Raw genomic sequence first — 22,439 nt, 5'->3', positions numbered from 1 at the left:
CGCCTCAGGCCTAGCCCACTTCACCTTGGGCTGCTTTGGACTCGAGGCACCTCATAATCAGAGGCAGCCCAATATCTCAGAAGAGGTATTTTCACAGGTATACTTACCTGATATTTTACCTTATTTGTGGTGTTTTTGTAGCCCACTGGTGTATATTGCTTTAATGATTCTTCACTTGCTCAGTAAGGCCATAAACCGCCAGTTACCTCAGCGCGAGTAGGATGGTGTCCTGCTTTCTCCTCTCGGCAATTCTCTAAGCCCTTTTAAAAACAGATTAGGAGTGAGGCTTCCCTTAAAGTTTCAAAATGAGTCACGAATTTCCTTGTCCGTTTATACTGTTTTATATTATAAAAGACTGTAAGTTATTTTCTGAGTTGCTGTCCCTGTCAGCCATTTTGAGAAGAACGCTGTGGAGCTGAGGTGAAGTAAGAACACCCTTTTCCCTCTTGGGCCGATGAAAGATCAAACTTCACGGAGAGGTTTCTTCAGGGAGAGCCTGAAGAAAACAGACTTCTGAGAGGTTGGTGTTGCATTTTACTGTTTTGTGATTTTTTAAATTTATTTTTTGTAAATTGTATCAAAATTGTCAGCTCTATAAGCTCCCTAATCACATTTTATGTGTGATTAATATGGAATACCGTTCCTCTTGGATACTTAAAAATCATATGCTGTTTGTCTCTGTATAAGTCCTTTATTCTGAGTCCCTCCCGAGTCCCTGAATAAAGAACTCTGAATGTTTATTTTAGAAATAGTAAAAATCTTACAAAAGAGTTACATCTGCCCCTCTGTACAGTTCTGGGTTTCTCTCACAGGCATAAGGCTTCGTCTATTCAGGCAGTAAACTTTTCTGGAAATTTGAACTGTGCCCATGCAGAATGCAGAGGAAGTAGTGCTAGAGGACACACTTCCAAAAAGATTTCTTAGCAACCGCTTACACTAAATTCCATGAAGTAGCTCCAAAAGTAGACAGTGCATTAAATGTGTGACTGTACCTAAGATGCCTAGTTTTTTTAATATTAAAAGCAGCCACAGGAAGGCCTGGTCAGGAAGATTTGGAGTTTTAACTATTGGTGCTGATAGCAGCTTCTCTCGCAGAACAAATAGCTTTGGAGGATTTTTTTTGTCAAGATTGGTGATGGTGGTAGGTTTAAAAAACCCCACACCTTGCATGCTGAGTGGCCCCTCCTCCTCCAAAGTTGTTCTTTTATTTTAAATAACTAGACACATGAAATGCAATTGGATATTTAATATGCTTTCTAGTTTGGCCCAGTGTTGAAGCAATGTCTTAAAGAAACTGGAATCAACCCACAGTAAAAGACGCTGTGTTCTTAAAACTTTCTGTTCCCTCTACAAACAAACCATTGGGAGATGGAGACAAATCCACAAGAGAACAAGTGTTCTCATGAATTTCTTACTGCATCCCCATGGCAGCAAGCATTCAGTGACTTTGAGACAGGAGTCAAGTCTATCCAGCAGCATCTCACACCATCTGCTATGATACTGCTGGTTCTGCTTCATTTACGTTGTCTCCTCTGCCTTCCATCTGAGTCCTGATTTTTTCTATTTGACTCTTTCTGTTTGAGTTCATGTTTTAGAAACTGTAACGGTTCCTAGGATCACTTTTTCTGTTTCCTCACACACTTGTTATGGCTTTAATTAAAATTTGATTTTAGAATTTAGCCTCTCACAAACACAGAGATCCCCTAACCATGACAGCTTCTTTTCTTTGCCATCTCCTTTTGTTATGGTCAGCAAAGAGTGATTCCATTTCTCAGAACAAGAAAAGCATCAACAATGGGAGAAAGATGAAAGTTGCAAAATAGCCCACAGACAAACTAATGAAGATGTGACAATAGATGCATATAGCAAGTGCATCACATGAAATAATAGCAGTTCTCTGATGGAGAAAATAGTAATTTCATAAAACTATCATTTTGATTATTCTATTTTCTTTTGAGCCTGTGGCCTAGCTAAATTGAAAAGGCCTGTGTCTGCGTACCTTTTACAGCACAGAAACTAAGTGTTTTCAGCTCTGGAGCCAAGTGAGGATTCCCAGGTAAGATCCTCCCTCTATTGTGTGGGCAGGTAATCCCTCCCCCTACCTGGCCTGGTCTCCTTGGCAACGCTTCCCCCAGGTGGGAGTGGACAACTGACTGAGGTAGGCGGAGACCTCCAGGTATCCCACCTGAGGGAAGGCAAACCAAGCCTATGCTGTTGGAGCCACTCCAGATCCAGGGGCTGCGCGTGTCCACGCAAAGGGCGCCCCCCGTTTTAAGCGTGGAGCGGTCATTTTCTTCTGAGCCTATGGCCTAGCTAAATTGAAAAGGCCTGTGTCTGCGTACCTTTTACAGCACAGAAACTAAGTGTTTTCAGGTACATTGCTTTATGTAGCGAATGTCCATTCTGGAACACTGAAAAGATAAAACTGTTAGACTCTATGGTGGCCATTGTATGCATGAAAAGAGCATTGGCTAAGCATGGCAATTGTGATTAATTTTGAATTGTTTTGTAGCTTGATAAAAGAGGATATTGGGAGACATTTAGTGAACAGGAAAATTAGTCAAAGTTCTAAAAGAAAGACAGTGAAAATTTATTATATGTAATCACATGATATTATGATGAGGGCTGATCCGGAGAGCTAAATGATTTTGATTGGTTTAGGATTGTAATATTTGGTTGCAACTGTTAAGATTGCTGTGATTCTTGTGAAATCAAATCACATATGTAATCTGGAAGTGTTGAAGGAACATTGCTTTGGGTGTGGTTCTTTGCAGTCTTCTTATTACAGTGGTACCTTGGGTTAAGTACTTTGTGTGCAGGTGAAATGCTTGCTTGTGCATTGGTTTATTAAACTATAATAGAGTAGCTGGAAAGCAGCCATAGTCTAGCATCCAAAGAGCTATTTTAGAGTAGCTTGTGTTCGGTGGAATTTGATGAGCAGACACTCCCATGCTATATTACAAACTTTTTGGAACTCCTCTAGATTTGCACGCTGTAGTTAAGGAAACACATCCAAAGTACTCTTGGGAATTTGTATGTAGTTAATCTGCTTTGGATCTTGAACATAGACTGTAATCCAAAACATAGGCATAAATTTTACTGCATATGAAAAGAAGATGCTTCAAAGCAGACTGATAATCTATCTTGATTATGATGATGTCAAGAGTTCTAATTCTCCTTCAAGATCCAGCTTTAGTGTTTTTATTATGTGCATCATTATTTATTTCTAATGACCCTCAAATGGAACAGAGAATCTTATTAATTGTCGAGATAATCTATATAAGATTTCCTTTTGTTGCTTCTGTTATATTGGCTAATCATTAAGCCATTTGTGGGAGCATTAAAAAGGGAACATAAACATTATTCTTATTTCTCCTCTTAAGTGTCACATTTACATGTTTTCGGGTTTTCACTTTGTTTCTGCTAAACTGGCAACTAATGTATGTTAAGCCCATGGTCTACCTATACTTGATAGAAATCATTAGCTTTCAATTAGATATGCACATAATTATATTTTCCAACTTATGGACCTGTACGTTCGCATGCATTTATGGTATAATTAGCACTTCTGGCATATTTGTAGAAAGAGAGAGCATTTGATATAAGCTATAACAGGACGCTCTGGCACAGAAAGGGTCTCTCTCCCTTAATGAGGCTTGCTGTGCTGTTTTCCCTTAGGGAAAGATTCTTTAAGAAATACCAGCATATTTTATCCATTCTTTTGGTGGTTTCTAATGTTTCCTGTTAGGGATACTGAACAACCAATGTGCTAGGTACTGCAAAGTAAAAATAAATAAATACACAGTTGTCAAAATTACACAGTTGTCTACATAGAACTGAAGTAGAGGACACAGATTGACAGCCATTTAGGGCCTCCTGTCAACCAGGAGTCAACCAGAAGTGTTAACTTGTGGGTGAACATATCAGACGACACAGCGATTCTTCAAACAGCTCTTTATTTGTAAGCTGGAGCAGAACTGAACAGCAAACAGCTCAGCCGGCCTGCTTTTATAGGCAGCCGGCTGTCAACATTGTAGCAACAACAACCCAGGATTTCCTGCCTAAAGTAACTGATGTGGACCTGAGTGAAAACTACAGTGGTGCCTTGGGTTACATACGCTTCAGGTTACATACACTTCAGGTTACAGACTCCGCTAACCCAGAAATAGTGCTCCAGGTTAAGAACTTTGCTTCAGGATGAGAACAGAAATCGTGCAGCGGCGGCAGCAGGAGGCCACATTAGCTAAAGTGGTGCTTCAGGTTAAGAGCAGTTTCAGGTTAAGAACAGACCTCCAGAACGAATTAGGTACTTAACTCGAGGTACCACTGTATATACACGATACTCCTGGTGGCCAGGGTGAGAACTTCAATACATAACAAGAAGGTTATGGAGAAACAGTAATTGGGTAGATTAACGTAGTGGGACTTCAAGAGGACCTGGAATCTGGTAAAGAGTATTAGAGAGTACAGGATAGCATGATAGATGGCCAGAAACAGGAGGGAGGGAGAGACACAGGAGATTAGCTATCACGGACCAAAGGCACCAGGAAACGTTGAAAGCAGAAATGAGGGAAGATATATTTGTACTTACTTTTGTAATTACCACCAAGGTGTTTCCTCACAAATGGCTCCCATGCTGCTGTGATCATGTATAGATTTTTTTTAAAATTATTTATTGGGACTCCAGATCATGTGTGAGAGCAGTTCTAAGGGAACCTGGTGCTTGTGTCGGCAGTACTCACAATGCTGATATCTTGCAGAATTCTTTAGTGGCTTTAGCTACAAAATCCATTTTAAAAAAAAAAATCTAGTTAGATGCACTCTCCAGTACTTCTTAAACTCCCTCATGGAGCTACAATTCCTAGCACCCTTAACAAATTACTGTTTCCAAGATCGGAAGCCGGGGGGACGACCAACCATGTGCTTTAAATATACAGTGTGTAAGTGGCCACAATAAACTTGTTTTTGTAGCTAGTGATGCAATAACTCCTCCCCCCCAAAATTAGCAAAATTCCTTTTTTACAAGTTCAATTTTCAAATAATTCTAAATTAAAACACCAGAATAAATGTCAGCATTCAAACTTGGGGGGGGGGCTGTCTTCTTTACTTCCATTTCTATAGAACTCCAATCACAAAACTGTCAGAGATAGCTTATTAGGTACTTTAAATAGACACTTGATGAATAGCCCACACCCCACAGCGTAATTACAGGCTATATTAAGAAGACAAGGAATTTAAATTGGTATAGCTAAGACTACACACTACAAAATGCCAAATCAAATAAGTCTTTTATTTTGTATGTCTGTCCTGCCTTCTCAGCCTTGCTTCCTCTATTTCCTGTATGGAAAGAAGAGGCAAACTGTGGCCTAGATTCAACTAACACAGCATACTAGTGGAAGCCAGCACCAGAGCTCCTGCTAGAACAGAAGGACTCCCCCCGCCCAGCTCCCCAAATCTGCTCTGGAGGGTTAGGAGACAGCAGAAATGCTTGTGCTGATGGAACAATAAGAAGAGTGTGACGTTGAATTCCTCCCTATGTTTAAAAACAGAAATCTTCTATCGTCCCTTTATCTTTATGAAAACAGCTTGTTTTATCCTCCCCAAGTTCAACCAAAGATACAACCACACTTGGGCACACTGGGGACTGGATATTCTGTTTTGGCACCTCCAGTCCTGTAATCCACACATTGGCCACTGTTCAACACAGGGTCAGGCACTTGGCTTTATGCACATCTTCTGAGATAGAAATATGCATGCACAAAATGCTTCTGTGCGCACACACAACAGACTGCTGCTTTAATCACTGCAGTCATCTCCATAGTTCAGGCATTAGAAAGGTGGAATTAAATTAAACTGATAGTGAAGTGGCCAGTAGGAAGCCTGCATATAGAAGCATAGGTGACAGGTCTTCTAAAAATCCATTGAAATCCATTTGTTTCAAAATGGTAATAAGGCACATGCTTAAAATGTGATAACTGGTCCTTTGCTCTTCCTTTTTTTAATGAAAGCTGTGATTTGAAGAATTCTGGATTCTTCACTCTAACACTAAATTCCCATGTTGCATGGTGTGGTCCTCAAATTACAGGCTAAACATAGCCCTGACTACTATGTACTATGTATATAGAGTCCTAAGTGCTGTATAGAAGACAGAAGTGGCATAAGGTAACTCCTCGTTAATATTCTAAGCTTTGGTTAAGATAAGTACATCAACTATTAAAAGCACATCATGTATCCTTAACATCACTTTTCTCTACTTTTACAAGATGACCAGGAAAGGTTCCAATTTTAGCAGTAAACTGAAGGTAGGCTTTATGTTGTGGTTGTAGTTACATTTGTAGAGAAAAGAAGTCTGAGCTAAATCTCAGACTTGCTACTTGTGGCCTCCATCGTCTGTAAAGGATAAGCCGTGTGCTGACTAACTTCACTTCTGGATCTCTACTGTTCCTGGCTCTTAACCAGCGCATGGCTCATGCTACCGAACTGTGAACAGAATATGAGTAAAACTCTTATTGTTATTTTCAAGAAGACTGTGTTGTGTTGTTCTTATTTTAAGAGGGAAATAAAGGGAAAATTAACAGGAAGGCTCTAGTCTGGACAAGTCAGACTGGATTGCTTAATTAAAAGACTAGCGAGTCATCAACTGCTTCCAATAAGTTGCAAAAGGAATGTGCTCTGCTGTTTGCTCACTAGTGTGAGAGAGGAGGGATAAGAGCAAGACAATATATCCTCTCCAACCTTCCTAATCATTCCCACAGCAGTGAGATATTAACTCAGAAACACAGGTTCTTAAGTAGGAGCTAAGGTGAGAGTGTACAAAAGCAGGCATGATAGCAGGTTCGTGAGACAAGACCAAGGTCAAACACAGGGTAGGCAGGATTAAAAGAACAAAATCTTAACAGATGCACTGGGTCAGTCAGGATAAAAAAAAACTTGTAAATTTCCAGCAACTAACAGCAACTGGAAGCTTTTGTAGCCTGATCACCTAGGTCCATCCAGGCCCAGCTACAACTGGTCAGCCATCCTTCTAAGTTCTCTTCCAGATCTCTTACTCCCTCTGGGTTCTCAGCTACAGCTAGACCTGGCCTCCTGAGGCTGGAGATATCTGAGATAGTGCTGGAGAGCAGGTGTTCCATAAAGTTTTCAGACTTCATGACCTCAGGGATTTCATCTGATGAAGAGTCTTAGGCTTAGGGCTGAATCAGGCATCACACTCTGACATAGAACCAGCACTTGCACTTTGTTCACCTTTTCTAGACATTTTCTGGAACTAACAATAATGTAGTACTGCATTATATAATCCTGGCAAGGTGCACATCTGTATTACAGTCAAAATTATAGCTCCTCTTCCTTCATAACATGTAGAAGTATGAATTATGACTTCCTTAGCAATATCTTTTATAACTGTTCAGTGATTTTTAATTTTGGTACCAGCGCTAAAATCTCTGAAACAAACATCTGAATAATAAACATCCACAAAAACATGATGTAGTTTGTCATATTTTTTAAAATCTGATTGAAACAGGTTCAATCAAATATTGTCAACACTTCCCACTATCTTGCTCCTAAGACAACTTCAGTACCCTCTACATTTGGTAGATACAAGTAAAGTCCTAAAAGAAAAGATGTTCTCTACATCCAATTGAAGTCAGTGGCGAAATTCTAGAACAGTTTAAATTAAATTAGCTATATTTTTAGCATTTACAAACAATGATGTGTGTGTGTTTTAAAAGCCACACATATAAAAAGGCAAACTAAAATGTAAATTATGTGAGAAGACTCATTCCACATACACTTAAACAGAAGTATTAAAATCAGTGAGGTTTAGAGCCAATTCTTCCAACCACTTTCGGGTTGTTTTCAAATGCATGGTAATATTTTCATTTCACTGGGTATTGAAATGACACCACCATTAATCAAGCCCCTGATTATACTCACTATTGAAAACAATGGCTATGATCCAACCCTCTTGTACATGAAAAGTGAAGGGAGGGTGGGAAGAAGGAACAGGCTGGGATGGGTTATTTCTAGTTATCTATATTGTCCCTGTGACAGTGCCTTACAATATACCACACCTCAGACACATTCTGTGATTCACACCAATGTGCAGAGCTAATCCTAGTCCTGGTGTGAATCACCAGCAAGGGGGAGAAACTGGCTTGTTCTGTGTGCCCACCTACAGAAGGAGGACAGGAGTTACAGAGCATCAGGCATTGTTAACTGCAAGCTGCTCTATTTATCACAGGGATCAACAATCCTGTAGTGAGTTTCGTACACACTCTTGGCTGTATATTTAGTATAGCTTACTCACATGAGCTAGGATCTTCGTGTTTCCCATTCCATTCCACAGCAGAGTTGTTTACCAATTGGAGTGAGAAAGTTAATTGCATGATAACCACAATTCACACAGTAAATTGCACAGTTTGAGTTGCTAATCTTGGTAGTGGATGGTAACTCTAGAATGGCTCTGAACTTTCCCCTTTACTCTCCTTTATTTGCCCTTCACTTGCTGGATTCAGGTGAGGATTCTGCATACTCTGAATGACTGAATTGACCTCCACACATTCAGCAGAACTGCTATAAAGAGCCCATGCACAAACAACTTGCACTGCTCAGTGGTCAGGGACAGACACAGCTGGTGAGATCCTGATTCTTTCTCCACACATTTAGGGTCTGTGGAATCATAGTATGAACAGAACTTTCCTGTCATCTGCTTGTCTCTGCATCATGCTCTCAGTGAGCCCGGATTCAATTGTAACACCATTTTTTTTCAAGCATTTGTGGTGGCACAATAAGGAGCTGGATGGAAGGCGATGCATTGAGCTGACTGGGTATAGATATATAGAGGGTAGGACTAGACCCAGAGGATGGTAATTTCAGGGGAACAAATTTCAGTTAAACATTAGAAGACATTTCTGAATGGTTACCAGCTATTCATTGTTACCACTACTTCCTCCCTCCTTCTTTGGATATCTTTTAAACAGAGGCTTAATGGTGAGCTTGCAGGGATAGTGTTGCATCCTGCATTATAGAACCTATATTGAGAAAGGGGCTGGAGTAGATGACCTCTTAAGATTCCTTCAACCTCCTATTCTGTTTACATTCAAGTATTAGGGACAAATGCATATACTCCATTTGATGAATATTGCAACAGACTCTGTCATCTCAATTGCAGATGTCAGAAAATAGCATGTTTATAATATCCCACTTCTGAGGAAAATACAGCGTTGGCTGTTTGAAAATGTTTACACTGAAGTTATGTTAACTGTGAAATCAAAAGACAGGCTTAGGGATTTGGGTGTGGGTATTTAAAACTACTCTTAAAGGCATCCTTTTTGGGAAATAAATGAGATGGACAATTGGATTGGGGGAAAGTAAGGCACAGTGAAGAAATAAATAGCATGCATCGTTAAAGCCAAGACCATAAAATCAAAATGCATAGAATTTTTTTTAATGGTCCAGTGTGAAGAGACATCATGCTTTATATCTGAAAAATACTTAGACTGCAATGTTAGCTGCATACAAACAGCTTTTAGTAGGCTAGGCCCACTAATGAAATTCTGCCTTTGGATGATGAGCCTCAGATGGATGAAGCACACTTATTACACCTCCTGCATAGTGAATTACATACCTTGGATTCCCCTTCCACAGCTTCCATCTTCTACAGAAACAGGTCCATATTTATATTCTAAAATTACTTCCACACCTATACATCCCATTCTAGCTAGGATCATACCTGCATCAAAGGGAAACTGCATTCTTTAACAAGTATTCTGTGTGATTTCCAAGTCTGGTTCTGCTGCTAGACCTGCACATATTTAATGTTGAAAAAAGATGTAGTTTCACTCAGTTGACCAGAGATGGGAGAAGAGAGCTAGATTTAGAGGTGTCTCCCACACTCCCCATCAAATTGCTGATCAGTATGATTTATAGCTTATTTACGACTACTACTACTAATAATAATAATAATTAATAATATATATCTCAAACATAATAAAGCAGTAGTTTTCTGAATTCCTTGAATAGTAACAATACAATCCTAGTAACGTTTAGTTAACAGCAGAGATGAGGCATGATGTCACTGAGCTGCAAAGCAGAGGGAGAGAAAGGAGGGGCATTCCACTGGCTCTGCTAAGAGGCCAGTTGCTTTAGGTTATTTCTCAGCTGTTACCTAGTAGATGCCATTCCCTCAAGCATGCTTCAGTAGATGGAGAGTTATGAAACAAGGCCATTCCACTGAATGGCTCTGCTGAGACCAGTTCCCTTTGCCTCTTTATTTACCTGAACAGTTCACGTTGCACCTGGTCTCATTAGATCTTTAAAAAGTTATGCCTGAGTTTGCTTTTGGTTTTCATCCTCCTTCTCCATCCCCCTTTTTTGTGCCTTATAGCTGTGGGGACAGGCACAGTTTTATTTATGTGTAAGCCAGTCTCTGAACTTTTTTGGCTGAAAGGTGGGGTAAAAATGCTTTAATTTATTAAAGAAAATCCTAACGTGTTTCCCTGTCCCTGCTTTACTTCATTGGTTATTGCTTAGAAGGACCAGAGAATTGCTAGGCATGACAGCTTTGTAACACATGTCTATTTAACAAAGCATTGCAGGGAGATGAAGAGAGTTTTTCAATAGTTTTTCAATAGCCACTCATTCCCACTGAGAACTATTTTTAGCTGGAACCAAATCTGTGTTACTATGCACCATGTAAAAGATAAAAGTGGCACCACCATGCTAAGATAGCTCACAAATTTGTCTCTTTAGGGGTAAGTGGGGGTCAGTTCTAATGAATATTGATCATGCTGCAATAAACTGAAATATACCATGTCGTGAAACAACTTAGGAGGTATACCCCTGAGGTCAATTTAACATTTTACAACTGTCGTTTTTAAGACCCCCTTAAATTCTGTGGCGTTACTCTCCTAATACACCCCCCCCCCATTCTCTCTCTCTCTCTCTCAGGTAGAAAAATTAATTCTACAATTGATTAGCTAAATCAATGAATATGAGAAACACAGCAAAGCAATGGCCTAATTCTTACTAAGCTGGATCTTTCTCTGGCCTATTCAGACTTCATGTGGAGATTTACATAATAGAATCCTCCCTCATAAAAACAATTTTTTTAAAAGTCTAGCACACTTGGATAGTACATGTATGCTGGCAGGAGTATCATGGGATCCTGACTACACTTCCAGCAGCATTGCACCATAATTTAATATAGCTCTGAATACCAGCAGCTGTGGTACTCTCCAGCAGGGGCAGTGCTGTTGTGCTCATGTCCAATATAGATAAGCCTTGGATCTGATTCAACATATGATTCGTATGTTTTATGCACTAGGGTAGTGCTATTTTTTGTACAAAAGATCATTCAGTCTTGTGATACCCCATCTGAAATAGTACAATTGGGATACAGGCTTGCCACCTCAGTGAGAACAAGGCCATTATATCTGCCTTACTTTAGCTGAGAAATCCCTATTTTCACATTTTACTTTAAATAGCTTTTTTAAAAAAAGTGTATTGAGCAACATTATTTCTGAAGTCTAAACAAAAGGGGAAAAAATCCCTGAAAGACCAGAACACTAAGAGTCAAAGCTAGGGTTACTAACTGTTCCTGTATCTTTTAGAACTATTTTATCTACATATATTAACATATTATAATGATTAACATCGTGCTGTAAAAAGCTTCACCTACTTATTTCTGTGGAAACAGCTGCTGTTAAAGGTATAGGAGCAAAACAGATTGTGTTTTTTAGTGAGTTTTCTCATTGTGGCAGAATTTTACTATTCCAATACAATACCTTTATTGTTTAGTGCTGTACAACAAACACTTAATTCACTGCTGCAAAAGCAATATCCTGTTTACCTTAGGCAAATGAATCTATGTTGATTTTTTAAAACAGATAACACGATTAGAAATCTGAAAATAAATGGTTTCAGTTTATGAATTTTCTAATATATATTACAAGCAAATACAGTGGCCTGTTTTTATTACAAGAGTGTTTTCTTGAGATTTTATTTAAATATAGCTACCGGTAGTTAGCTCTTGCTCAGATGTATGGACTTAAACCTTCACACTGCTACCATGACTCATTTTATGAGTGGGCTGGTAGCATGCAGGGGCCCTGAAGCAGCAGCATCTATACATCAATTTCAGGCTTTTTTCTTGTTCTAGACAGAGCTCTCAAATCTGTTCCCTTAGGAAAATTAAGAAAGGATTTCATCAGTGCAATAGATAGAAGTCATTTGCAAAAAGTTCAGAGTCTTTCCTACAAGCTGGCGTTATTTAAATTCAACATCCTCCTGCATATCATTCAGAACAAAAAAGTTTAAATCGCTGAAAATGCAATAACAGGATTTGGAAAGACTGAATAAGTAATGCACAAATGAAACTCATAAGAAGGAGCACAAATCCGGATGCATTTGCTGGATAAAGTCTGGCAACAGGTCCAGCAGAAACAAGCACAGTATAAAAGACAGAGGATGAAACCAGAAACAGTGTTATGATAGCATGAGACTCTTGATCTTAGGATCATGGGTTTGAGCCCCATGTTGGGCAAAAGATTCCTGCATTGCAAGGGTTGGTCTAGATGACCCTTGTGGTCCCTTCCAACTCTACAATTCTATGATAGCTCAAGCTGTTGAGTAAAAGGAATTGAAATGTAAGCATGATGAACTGCAGCTTGAGAGTCTGCACCACAAGAGTGAGTTGAAAATTCCATGTCAAATAAAATACTTTAAGCAGAAGGATTACCCACAGGATAAAATGGGAGCCCAGGATGATAATACATGAGCACTTCCATTTTAGGAAAGGATGCATGTAGAGATCCAGGCTCTGCCTAGAGTATAAGGTAAAGATAAGATTGTAAAGGCTTTGACAAAGTGACATCTAATAATTTGGAGGAGGGTGGCTAGTTCCTGACACATTTGGTTTTCCTCTCCAGAACAGCCTTGAAGCAAATGTTGTTCTAAAGTGATGAAACCACTCTACTAATCTCAAAGAACAGCAGAATATTCATTCAACTAGTACAGAAGATGAAATACTACATAGAAGCTTCTTTATAAGGTTTGTTTTTTAAATTTAAAAATACTAAATGTAAAATATGCTTTTCAGAACTGAGACTTCCTCTAATCTCTTTATAGCTGAAAACAAGTATTTTTTTGATAGACTTTTTTGAGTCCTATCTTTTAGTTAAGAGTGCCCTCTGGTGAAGAGATGAAAAATCAGGGAAAGATAATCGTAAAATAAATTAGCAAAGTATGGTTCAGCAAAATCTAGATTTTTTTGTTATTGTTGCATTCATGAGTGAAAGTATTTTAAGCAATCCCTCCCCCCCAATGAAGTCCCTAAACAGCCTATATTATGGTCTGTTTTACAGATGCTCCTGCCTCATGCCTATAGCTTGGCATGCATTTGAGTTGGGTGCCAAAAAGCAATAAGTGAGCAAATCAATTAGGTTTACACATAGTACCAAATCATAGTTAGAACAAGTTATGCGAGCAAAACCAGGGTTTCATATCATGTTTTGCTGCTGGAAAACAAATTATGGTTAGATAACTGGGACTGGTTCTGTCATTCACATATTCATTTGCTGTAAGAGCACTAGTACCTTTCTTTTCTCGTCCCACAACAAAAATCAAGCACCCCATCCACCCAGGATATATGGAATTTAGCTCCAAATCTGTGCATTTGCCAGAATAGGCATTGCCATTCTCACTCATGCTTACTTCACACAAAAAATGACACCTAAGATTCCACGGTCCTAATTGCAGTGTAAGACTCCAGCCAGTGTCAGTTGCAGTTCTCAGTGGAGCTTCTTGCATCCCAAAGATGCATGTACTCTCAAGAGTGCAACAACGAAAGAACAGCCCTAACCCTCAAATGTCTGTACACAGTGCTCTATTTTCTTTATTATTCTAAGGGTACATCAACTTGGGGTTTGCCATCACCTAACAGCAGCTTGAGGAATGAGGAGGAATGAGTATGCTGTGAGTTATTGCAGCCCTACTGAAACTCCTGCCTACTATTTCTTCATTGCAAAAGGTTAATACATATTAGTTGGTGCTTTAGTGTCCAGTAATTTACTGGGGCACTAAATCAGTAGTCATCTTATCGATAGTCAAAGGCCCATCACATTCCGTTTTTCTACATTGTGCAACTTTATATGACAATGCCACCACCTGCTGACAGTTATATGAGCTGATTCTTGGAGTGTCCTATGCTCATTCCATGGACCACTAGTATGAAGCCCTGCTGTGTACCATGGCTCAGACACAGCAGTTGTTTGTCAAATGTTTTCAACAAGCATTTATATTTGCTGATACACAGCCAGTAAGTTGCAGCATTGTACCCTGAAAGTATCTCTTCATTCTCCCCAGGAGAAAGATTTGCCACTGCAAAAAAGCCCTCAAAATTAAATAAACGAATAAACCATATAGGAAGGCCAAGTGAAAAGCACAGGAAATGTAGAAACAGATGTAGTAAAGATGAAGAGCAAGGACAAAAAAATGGGTTTGGATTAAATGTAGAAGGCTGAAACAGAATAATTGAAACAGAAAAAGAACAGATATTAGTGAAATTATGACCCACAGAGTCTTAACAAAAATGTACCTCAATGACTCAACACAACATCAGTTTTGTAAGGTTTATGTGTTTTTGTCTATATACAACTAACATAAAATTAATTTTATTAAAGAAGGCAGAACTGTGAAATAATAATGGTAGAAAATATAGAAAAATCCAGTTTGAATTTAAAATATTTAATACAAAATGTTTGAATTAAACAGTGATGGTACATAGCCTTGATCCTCTGTCATGTTCAGATTCCACATTGGTAATCTGCAGAATTCCTTTTGGCAATGTTTTGTTCATCTGTTACACTACCAGATGGGGGGCAGGGGATGGCAGGTTGGCAAATAGCTGAAAAGGTGACAGCAGGGAGGTAGCTTTTTCCTTTTGTCCTTTGAGAATGATAGAAACACAAAGGCACACAATGGATTAAGAAAAATATCAAAACAAAACGGCTTTTATTCACCTTGCTGCAGGCAAAATGACAAACATGGGGAGAGATTTAGCTAAAATGAAAAAAGGCAAAAGATCAACTGGCCCCATTTAATCATTGAAATACAAAGATCCTCAGAACTACTCCAGTAATTCTCAGCAGCCTTACTCTTGTTATCAGGTGAACCATGAATTTCTGGTAGTTCCCTGCAGCAATAGTGAATTTAGCACAGAGATGATAACGCTGAAAGCTCATTTCTCAAACATATTGCTCCTTGTATTCCAACGCTAGTATATACAATATCTAGAATGGAAAGTACTGTAGTGCTTTGTTTATAACAAAGTGAATCCTGTGATTCCTTCTAACAGATAAAGTATCTTTATCGCTAGGGCAGAGGAGAAAACATGGGGAAAGGCACATCACTAATGATTAAAGGTAGTTTTCAGGCATATGGCTGATTTTATTTGAGCCTAGCTACACATTACACACAGTTCAGCTCTCCAAATCAGAGGCATCTTTTTTGCATATTATCTCTCAAAAGCAGGGGATCCAAAAATAGCCCAGTGAGGGCTAAGTATTCTTAGAGGGCACAGAATGCTGACTGAAGGTGGGGACAGAAAACTATAGGGTCTCAAACAGAAGCACTCCAGGCTCCTACACTTTGTTGCAGGTTTCTCTTCCACTCTTTAAGTGGATGGGCTGAAATGCATTTTTCCCCATGGACCACCTTTAATTTGATAACTCTCAGCATCAAATTAAAGTCAGTTGGTTTAAATATTGGCTAGTTTACTCACAATCCACTGAGATGAGGAAAAACTAGTTAAGAGTTGTAACTAATGTTTGCAAGCAGAGACGGGAAGCAGAAGGCGTTTGTGCAAGGAAGGTGCTTGTTTTTAAAACAGAGGCAGAGTGAAAACCCATACAGTATTTGTATTCTTTGTTTGTGCAACAAGAGGATTGTAGACACATACCTTATATAGAAAATCCTTCTCAGAGGGAAACTGTTCCTGAATTATAAGTGTGTGAGAAAACAAGACACTGAAGTTTTTCAGTGGCAAAGGTACCCTGTACATTCTTCAGCCCTAGTACTGAAAACCAACAGCTGAATTCAGTCATCTGAATACACCCTATACCTTTAAAGCACGTTCAAAATAAAGTGTTCCCTCAAAGAATTCCAGGCACTGTAGTTTGTTAATGGTTGCTGAGAACTATAACCCTGAGATGGGAGATGTGTGTACTCGGAGAAATCTTTGTATACATTAAATAGGAAAGGGGAAACAGACAAGGAAAGAGTACCCTCTTTCTCTAACCAGCTACTCCTTGCTGTGTGGAAGGAGCTATGGGATCTAAGTTCAGACCATGGTAGGATGAATGAGAGTGGGAAATGCTGGGGCCCCAAATATTATTTGGTGCCCCAAGTGCAGTGCCTCAAGCCCACCACATTACAGTGGTACCTCAGGTTACATATGCTTCAGGTTACATATGCTTCAGGTTACAGACTCTGCTAACCCAGAAATAGTACCTTGGGTTAAGAACTTTGCTTCAGGATGAGAACAGAAATCGTGCTCTGGTGGCGTGGTGGCAGCAGGAGGCCCCATTAGCTAAAGTGATGCTTCAGGTTAAGAACAGTTTCAGGTTAAGAACGGACCTCCGGGACAAATTAAGTACTTAACTCGAGGTACCACTGTACTTGAAAGGAAGAAGGGGAAACAACAAGTGGCAACTTAATAGAATGTATTACATTCTTGAGCTAGGACTTACCTAATAGGAAAGGGGAGGAGAAAGAGGAACAGCTTGGGTAGGTGTGATTTAAAGTGTTCCTAAGCAACAGAAGAGAATACAGTGGATGGAGTTAGACATAGCGAAGCATTTAGAAACTCTCAGACGTGTATGGCTTCACAATCCTGGGATACGTCCATAGGCCTCATTTACACACCCTGGCAGTGCTACTGCTGAATAAATGTTCTGGGGGAGGGGAGAAAGCAACAACTGCTCTTTATTCCATGGTGGTGTTCTCTGAATGTTTCCTTTTTACTCCCTCTGGGTAATAAAGGGCTATGTATGTAATAAAGGTTTACTCCCTCTAGGTGTAATTTTCTATTCTTTCTCTTTCTTCAGATCTCTTCAAAACCACACTATGGCTGCTCCAAAAGAGCAAAAAGGGCTGTGTCCCTGGCATTCCATAGGGGTTTTACACAAGAATAAGGAGGGAAAGCTTGGTGGCTGGTCGAGGTGTATGTGTGTGTGAGAGAGAAGGGGGGGGCTATATCCTGGAAGGAAAAATAATTGATTTGTTGTGTGAATAAAAGCAAATGTTTGTTTTCTCTTGTTCTAGTTTGCTGATAATGGAGGTGACGTAAGTGTTTAATGTCTAAAGGGAGAAGTGTTGAGTTTTTAATTCACATGGGAGCTATGCTTAATTCTGCAAGCCCAGGCTCCCAATTCAGCATGGGGGAGCTATGATTATTTAGTGATTAGTAGAAAGCTTATGAATAAAGCATTGCTATTTAATATTTCTGCTTAAAAATACTGTGCTAAGAATTCATCAACTAATCTTAAGCTAGTCACCCATTACTGTGCCTTGATGTTTCTTAGTTGTAAAGTTAGGCTGGCATCTTTGGAACAGAATAAATTTGAAGTGGACACCATTGGCTCTGAAATGAGCGAAGCCATTTCTGCAAAAATCAGGAATTGGCTCGTTTGTGAACCAATAGAAATTTGACAGCTTGAAGCAAGATAATTGTTTCCTTCCCGCTTCATTTATGCTCACATCTGAGTTAGGCTAAGAAATGGTGACCAGTCCAAGGTCACACGGTCAGTTTCCTAGCTGAGTGGGAATTCAGTGCAAATGCAGTTTCTGTAGTTTCTTTAAGTTCAGCTTAACAAATCATAAAGTACTTGAAACAAAATGAGTTACTATTTGTTTTTCAGTGGCTAGAAATTGTTAACACAACCAGATGAAAAACACTAGTGCAGACAAGCATATTTTGAATGTGAAGGTCAGTCTTCCCCACAATGATAAGGTGCATTTATATTATATCATAGGCTTTATTATTGTAACTCACTCTACGTGGGGCTGGCCTTGAAACTGACCCAGAAACTCCAGCAGGTGCAGAATGCCATGGCGAGACTCCTCACGGGGTCCTCGCCGTGGGAGCACATTCATCCGGTGCTATACCAGCTGCACTGGCTCCCGGTGGAGTACAGGATCAGGTTTAAGGTACTGGCTTTAACCTTTAAAGCACTATACGGCCTAGGACCCTCATAGCTATGGGACTGCCTCTCCTAGTATGCCCCACAGAGGACCTTAAGGTCTGCAAATAATAACACTCTGAAGGTCCCAGGCCACAGAGAGGTTAGGCTGGCCTCAACTAGAGCCAGGGCTTTTTCGGCTGCGGCTCCAACCTGGTGGAACGCTCTGTCACAAGAGACCAGGGCCCTGCAAGATTTGACATCTTTCCGCAGGGCCTGCAAGACAGAGCTGTTCCGCCAGGCCTTTGGTCGGGGTTCAATCTGATTCTTTTCTTTCTGTATAAGAACAAGCATTAAAGAGGCTTCCTAGCCTGCTTACAGGTCCTTTATAAGACCAGTGGTAACAGTTGGCCCTGGAGAATATTAACCACTCTCAATTTTACTTGTGGACTGCCACCTGTCCAGATTTTAATTTGCCCTGAACTAATTCTAAGATGTATTTTAATTAATTGATTGCCTGTTTTTATGTTTTTATGTTCTTTGTATACTGTGTTAGTTTTATGATGTTAACCGCCCTGATCCCAGCTCCGGCCGGGGTAGAATTATTATTATTATTATTATTATTATTATTATTATTATTATTATTATTTCTAAATTTGAATCTGTATGTAGAAATTATCATATTTAAATTAGTGTCCTTTTTTGTTCTCTTTTGGCTGATGTATAAGCAACCATCCTAAGGGGAAAAGTAAAATCCCTGACAGCACCTTCATAGATGAGAGGAAACTAATAATGAGTAAGCTTGAAATAACCCTCAATAGTCCACAGCTGGCCATAAAGTCCAAATGACAGAAAGAGCAAGATGTAAACTACATTCAACATTTCTTTATTCAAAATGTTCCTGGCTATCTTCAGTTCTCCAGGCAGCTTGCAATATATAATTTTTTAAAAAATGTAAAGCAAACATCAGTACAGAAACACAACACAATTTTATCAGGTGCAAAATAGCAGCCTACATGATTAGCCACTCTTAACAGTGTTTAAGTGCTTTGGACCTGTCCCCTAGGCCAAAACCAAGTGGCAGCTGACTAGCTTGTCTTTGGTTGCACATAGTACCACAGTTTTTCAGAAGCATTTAGTACTTTAATTATTTAGTGGGCAGAGGGGAGTTAATAGGGCCCATGATTAAATTCACAAGCCCCACCACTTACTTTCAGTTTTCGCCAAATCATGCTGCCGTAGCCTTAAAAGGCTTCTAAAAGGTAAGAGGGGCAGGGTCCTTTCAGTGCCATTTTTAAGCGGGATTTGGGTTCCTGGTGAAAGCTCAGGTCCCACATACATGTTTAATAAAGGCTTACAAAAAAGCTTGGCTCACTTGAAGAAATAGCCCCAAAGTGGTTCTGAAAATGCTTTTTAAAAATGTACAGTTATCTTTCTCCTATTTTGAAACATTAAATTTTCCAATGATTGGGGTGCCCCCTTGAGTATTCTATGTTTATTACAGCTTCATGATAACTGGTGGTGTTTACCTGAAGCTTTGAAAAGTATGCTAATAGAACACCAATATAAACTAATGATACTGCAGCATTTTGAATAATACATGAAAAGGGAATAGTGGGAGGAGTGATTGAAGTTAAATATATTGTATACCTAATGTTGTGTTTAAAATAAAGAAAACATTTATTCTGAAGAAAGTTGTGGGAGATACAGTTCAAATTTACATTTAATTTGCATCCCCACATCTCAATCTATTTCAGTCTGGTTTCAGGCCCTGTTTTAGCACTGAAAGCGGCTTCATTGTTCAGATTAATTACCTCTTTTTGAAAAGAGACTGGGGGAATACAGCCCCCTTGGTTCTCCTTGGTCTCACAGCAGCTTTTGACAGCATTGACCATGGTGTCCTCCTGGAACAGTGTTTCTCAACCTTGGGTCCCCAGGTGTTGTTGGACTACAACTCCCATCATCCCTGAGCTCTGGCCTTGCTAGCTAGAGATGATGGGAGTTTAGTCCCAAAACATCTGGGGACCCAAGGTTGAGAAAGGGTGTTGGAACAAAGGCTGTGGGAGTAAGAGATACTGTATTATGGTTGAAATTTTAAAATGTGATGTTAACTCATTGTTTTCAATGCTTTTAGATTTAATATTCTTAAACATATTTAGCTGTTTTTAATTGCTTTGAAATGATTTAGATGTGTTTTTAATCTTCTAATTTAAAATCTTTAATCATCTAATTGGGGTGTTCCTTCTGGCGTGGTTTGTCTACCTTTGGTCTGCACCCAGAACTCAGCTCTCAAACCCTGGGAAACAGCTTTCGCTGGCTGGCTAAATCTGCACTACTAGCCAATGGGTTTTAAACCTTTGGTGAAGTAGGGACTTTCCCTGCATGCAAATACAGGCTCCAATGGATTGAGAGGACAAGACCAGTAGTGGGTCCAATGAACAAGAAGCCAGTTTCTGCATGTGCTGTAGAGGAAAGTGGGAGGCAGATGGGGCTTGTCAACCTGGGAAAGTAGGCTGTCTAGGAGAAGGAAAACTCTAATTCTAAGCCTCCATTGCCTTGCAGGATATCTTTGGGAGAAGAAAAGGCTAAGGAGTAAACCCTATACAAATCTGGATTGGAGTCTCTAAGATGGTTGGATGGCACCTTGTATGCCGCAATCCAGCAACTCCTGCAGCCAAGTTGGTGCCAAACGTATTGGTCTGCTTTACTTTGAACCACATCAGTGAGGCCGAGAGGTGGGTCTTGCTGTCTGGGCAGCCCAGGACCTTCACAGTGCCCAGGCTTGTGTCGGTACACTGTGGAAAGATACCGACAACAATCTTCTAATTGTATTGTTTTCACATTTTATTGTTTGTTGCCTGAGGCTTCCTTTGAAAGGAAGGGTGGGACAGAAAATTAATTAATTAATCTTAAAGTTAAATCCAATGAGATTGCTAACAAAAACCCATCATTACTGCACCACCTGCAGCATCCAGGGTACGTAGACGTCATACCCAGTTTCTAGCAGTGGATACCTGTTGCAAAATTCTAACTCTTCATAAAAGGACACACTTGGTATATCACATGTAAATGAAGAAAGGTGTACCAGGCCATCTCATGATCACCTACCTGGGTGATCATTTTAACTCAAGCCCACTCCCATTGATGTTCAATAGAGCACCAGGCCACTCTTGCTTCAGAGTAGACCAGGTGGGTCCTTTATTCTCAGAACCTGTGAGCCCAGATCCTCACAGTATCCTCATAAGGACTTTTCCTAACTTTCTATGCTTAGGTTCCTACCCCATTACTTCTTCTAGGCTCACCATGGTGCACTATTAACAAAGAAATAACTACAACTTATTCTATATTCACCGCAGCGGCCTTTCCTTTGGTCATCACTTCCTACTTGGCCTGTAGGAAATTATCTGCAGTGTTGAGGTAGAGGGAGCCATCCAGTAGCATATGGGAGAGTGAAACTACACCTCTTGCCTGGCCTTCCTTCAGCTAAGTTACTGCTGTGTACTAAGGAGGGGCAAGGCATTGACAAGATTAGCATGGTGCAAACATGTTGATACAAGCACCAGATTGGCTGCAGCCTGTGTTTGCACTACACTGATCTCACCATCAGCTCTCACTCTGCATCCTAGTATGCAGCAGCGACTCAGCTGGAGAAAGGTCAGGGAAGTAGTGCAGCTCCATCACCTTATCCACTATTGAAGTCATCCTCTTCTTTGCCTGTTAAGGTCTGACTGTGCTCTTATAGCAAGCACCAAATTCTATGAGGCTTTTCCTGCAATCTCCTCTTCATCTACAGCCTGACCTTGCAGTCTGCCCCCCTGCAAGGACATATGAAGGTATAACACCATTAGTGCTGCATCCTTCAGGCATGTTGCAAATGGGCAAAAATCTTTTCTCATTCAAATTGAAGGCAGGAAGCATTCAAGTTAGATTTGGCTTCAGTCAGATTTTGCTATATGATAATTACGTATATGGTTTCATGCCAATATCATAAATTCAGAGGTTGGGCAATGCTTTCCGCCCTCCCTCTGAATTGCCTTCATGAAGACATCACATAGCCATGATTGTCATAACTTAATCACATTCATGGCATGTTCCCGGATTGGCTGGGATCACAGTTTTCTGTGATTTAAAAGAAGACCCTATTAGAAAATAGCACCGTAGCAATTTCCAGTCAGACTGGTGCACTGGTGCAAAAACTATTCTTTTCTTCAGAAAAAAATAGCCTCCCGGCTTCCCCCAGCCCTGCTTTCAATACCAACC

General features: G+C 39.9%; 1 protein-coding gene and 1 long non-coding RNA gene across 5 annotated transcripts in view; one reads left to right on the top strand and one right to left on the bottom strand.

Annotated features, from left to right (window-relative positions):
• The window catches only part of CNKSR2 (connector enhancer of kinase suppressor of Ras 2), a 237,273-nt gene extending 236,859 nt beyond the window's left edge, over nucleotides 1-414 (bottom strand). Inside the window, exon 1 of one of the 3 annotated variants that reach the window (XM_083501843.1) lies at nucleotides 207-414. The gene's annotated coding sequence lies outside the window, so the exon portion shown is untranslated. Of the gene's footprint in view, nucleotides 1-95 lie in introns of all 3 variants that reach the window. The other 2 variants (XM_083501836.1, XM_083501838.1) reach the window with 2 other exon arrangements.
• LOC310706389 lies at nucleotides 403-22,011 on the top strand. Of its 2 annotated transcripts, none has more exons than XR_014525821.1 (4): nucleotides 403-520; nucleotides 12,930-13,051; nucleotides 17,106-20,914; nucleotides 21,902-22,011. It is a non-coding gene; the product is annotated as an uncharacterized lncRNA (long non-coding RNA). The 2 variants fall into 2 exon arrangements; XR_014525822.1 differs by lacking the exon at nucleotides 21,902-22,011 and having other exon boundaries at nucleotides 17,106-18,207; nucleotides 20,742-20,982.
• Nucleotides 22,012-22,439: the final 428 nt, after the last annotated feature.

The sequence above is a fragment of the Podarcis liolepis genome (genome assembly GCF_965112155.1).
Source record: "Podarcis liolepis genome assembly, chromosome: 4".
Classification (NCBI taxonomy): Eukaryota; Metazoa; Chordata; class Lepidosauria; order Squamata; family Lacertidae; genus Podarcis; species Podarcis liolepis.
This window is presented reverse-complemented; position numbering and strand designations above follow the sequence as displayed.